Raw genomic sequence first — 3,690 nt, forward strand, 5'->3', positions numbered from 1 at the left:
CGCTAGCGCACCCACGTACACCCCGTTGCCGCCACGCGTCCCCGGCGCGAAGCCTCTATATAGCCTGATGACGGCCAGGCACCATGGCTCCAGTGGCGGAGCTTCATGGGGGCCAACCTAGGCGGTGGCCCCCCCAACTCATTGAAAAATATGTGTATATATCTTTGCATTAGATCAATTTATCCACTAAAAATCAGCTTATAGTGTCTGAGAATGCCCCCCCCCCCCCCCCCCCCCAAAAATGATTTTAGCCCAAGCTCCGCCACTGCAAGGCTCCATCATCACCAACAACAGACAGCAAGCAACCAGCCACCAAAAATCGATCGGAGAAACAGAAGAGACTTGAGCTCTTGAGCAGCAAGCAGAGCAGCGATGGCGTTCGTTCCTGGGTGCGTGCAGTGCGGGACGCGGAGCAACCCGTGCCGGTGCAAGGTCGTCGGGCGCTGGGGTTCGTGGCCTTCCTGGTGACGGGGGTGGTGGAGTGGCCGCTGGGCGCGGCGGTGTACCTGTTCCGCCATCGCAAGGGACGCCGCATCATGGGACACCCCGCCAGGGTCGTCTACCCGCGCGTCACCACGGCCATCCCCATCTATTCCTGATCCTAATTTCATATACCAGTAACCTGGTGCGTCAGCTTGTGTTCATTGCTGTGATTCAATAAAAGGGCGGGGTGTCGGTGTGTGCTTGTGTTGTAATAAACTTGTAATCTAAGTCATTATTGGCCGTGTATTTTCGTTTTGCTGTGTGTCAGTGCGCATAACCTGCCTTTCTTAGGGCATGTACAATGCTCGACGCTTGAGTAGGCGCTTATATAGACGAAAAGAAAGTATTATTAAATTAAAAAAATTCTAGGCGCCCATGTTGTACAACGCGAGACGCTAAATTGCCGGTGCTAATTGAACGCTAATTAAGCTGGCCATGCGCCTCATGCGGGAGAGAAAGGAGCGAAGCGCCTGATGCGTCCCTTTGCGTCGACGCAGCGCCCGGCGATAGGATTTGACGGCATCAACCGTCGATCGACCAGGAATTTGATAGGAAAGGGATCCTGGCGCCTCTCCAAGCACCGCGTGTTGGAGATGCCCTTATGTTCTTATGTTTGTTTATTTACGGAGGGAGTATATGTTTAGTAGAACATGGGCCATTCATGTCTAATATGATAACTTTCACGGAAGGTGGTCATTCATGTTTAATGATAATTGAAAGTCTATATTTGAGGAAGATTGGCCTCACTGGTAGGCAAGAGCCAATTTTTTGCCGCTTCCTACTTTCGAGAAATTGGAGAGGGTTCTCGCTAGTGTTGAGTGGGAACAAAAAATTTCGCTGGTTTCGGTTCAGGCTTTACAGAGGGCCACCTCTGACCATACCCCACTTCTGGTTGACTCCGGGGAAGCGACCCACGTGGGAAACAAAAATACTTTTGTTAGATTATATTGATGGGATTATGCAATTGCTAATCGGATCTCATCTAATACACATGAACACTACTCGATTCGATGCGGAAATTAGTGGACAATAGTGTGTTTATACCTCCATTTGGAGAGGCCATCTTGGTGGAGGAAGTGGAGTCTGATGACGAACTGCAGCAGCGTAGTAGATCACTCTGGCACCTCGCCGGAGTAAGGAGAGGCCTTCACGTCAACGTCCAGCGCACTCCTGATTGGATTTGGAGTGAATTTCGGAGGGCACTGTTATCCTAAACGATACGACAATCAATTAGGTGCAGGGATGCCCTCCTTTATATATAGCGTTGTATATGACGTGGGACCTGACCATACTATTAATTAGCCCCCCAATCACATGCGCAAATTGCTAATTATCGTTAATTAGTGTTAATCTCATAATTAACTATTGGGCCCACTTTAACTTATGGTAATTAACATTAACCATTTAATCACTTAATTTTCCCACATTCTCCCACTTGATTGAATGGTTAATGTCATTAGTCCATACTTCAACAAAGGCATCACACCAAGATAATGTATTCGCAGCAATAGTATAATCATTACTGGAACCCCAAAATCTATAGCGTAAGACTTCATTTCGGAATGGATAATTATTTATAGTTGGGAGTCTGTATGAGGCATGCATCCATACTCCCTACTTATGGTCCTAATAGTTTGTTTCTTTATTAATCATTATGTGCACTTAGTAAGTGAAACAAACTTCCTTATTCCAAGTTCAAATATTGAGATCTCATCATTTAGTTACCCCAATACTTATAGGCTTTCCATTAGACCCATGCTAGCAATATGTTCTTGAAAGAGATTTGGTGGCAAGCCTTTAGTCAGGGGATCAGCAATCATCAATTTAATACTTATATGCTGAGTTTTAATTGTTTGATCTCGGCCTCTATCTTTCACAACAAGGTACTTAAGGTCAATATGTTTGGCAGCACCACTTGACTTGTTTTTACTCGAAAGGAAAACTGCAACTTGATTATCGCAGAATAATGTAAGTGGTTTATTTATGCTGTCTACCACTCTAAGTCTGGGGACGGAGTTCTTAAGCCACACGGCTTGCCCGGTAGCCTCAAAACATGCCACAAACTCTGATTGCATCGTTGAAGATGCAATAAGTGTTTGTTTGCAGCTTTTCCATGAAATTGCTCCCCCTGCAAGTGTGAAGATTGATGTGGATCTCTTAGTATCCTTACACCCTGCAAAATCAGCGTCTGAGTAACCCATAATTTCTAGGCTGTCAGCCTTTCTATATGTAAGCATATGATTTTTAGTCCCTTGCAGATAACGCATTACTTTCTTGACAGCTTTCCAATGATCTAAGCCTGGATTAGACTGATATCTGCCAAGCATTCCAGTTACATACGCTAAGTCGGGACGCGTACATACTTGAGCATACATAATGCTCCCAACAGCCAAGGCATAAGGAATTGTCTTCATTTGATCAATCTCTAATTGATTCTTGGGACACTGAAATAGACCAAACTTATCACCTTCAACAATAGGTGCGGGAGTGGAAGAACAGTTATGCATGTTGTATCTTTTAAGGACTTTGTCAATATATGCCCTCTGGGACAGTCCTAATGTCCCTTTAGACTTGTCTCGGTGGATTTCTATGCCCAAAACATAAGAGACATCCCCAAGATCTTTATGTCAAAATTAGATGAAAGAAATCTTTTGGTCTCATATAACATGTCTAAATCACTGTTGGCTAGCAAGATATCATCCACATAAAGTACTAATATGATAAATTTGCTCCCACTATTCTTAATGTATATGCAATTGTCCACTTCATTTTCTTTAAAATTAAATTTCCTTATAACCTCATCAAATTTAAGGTACCACTGTCTCGACGCTTGTCTTAGCCCATAGATAGATTTCTTAAGTCGACATCCCATATGTTCCTTGCCTTCTACGACAAAACCTTCCGGTTGAGCCATATATACATTCTCATGCAAGTCACCAGTAAGGAATGCGGTTTTAACATCCATCTGATGTAGCTCTAAATCATAATGAGCAACAAGAGCCATAACAATTCTTAGTGAATCCTTCTTCGAGACGGGAGAAAATGTGTTAACATAGTCTATGCCCTCTCTTTGTGTATAACCTTTAGCGAAGTCTTGCTTTGAATCGTTCGACATTTCCTTTAGAGTCATGCTTAGTTCTGTAGACCCACTTACAGCCCACCTTTTTGACTCCCTCGGGAATTTCTACTAAATCCCAAACATCATTA

The 3,690-nt window shown here is 44.0% G+C and overlaps 1 pseudogene; it reads left to right on the forward strand.

The window, feature by feature from the left end:
• Positions 1-372: 372 nt before the first annotated feature.
• LOC123114599 (uncharacterized) lies at positions 373-599 on the forward strand (annotated as a pseudogene).
• The last annotated feature ends 3,091 nt before the right edge of the window (positions 600-3,690 follow it).

The sequence above is a fragment of the Triticum aestivum genome, chromosome 5B, assembly GCF_018294505.1.
Source record: "Triticum aestivum cultivar Chinese Spring chromosome 5B, IWGSC CS RefSeq v2.1, whole genome shotgun sequence".
NCBI classification, from domain to species: Eukaryota; Viridiplantae; Streptophyta; class Magnoliopsida; order Poales; family Poaceae; genus Triticum; species Triticum aestivum.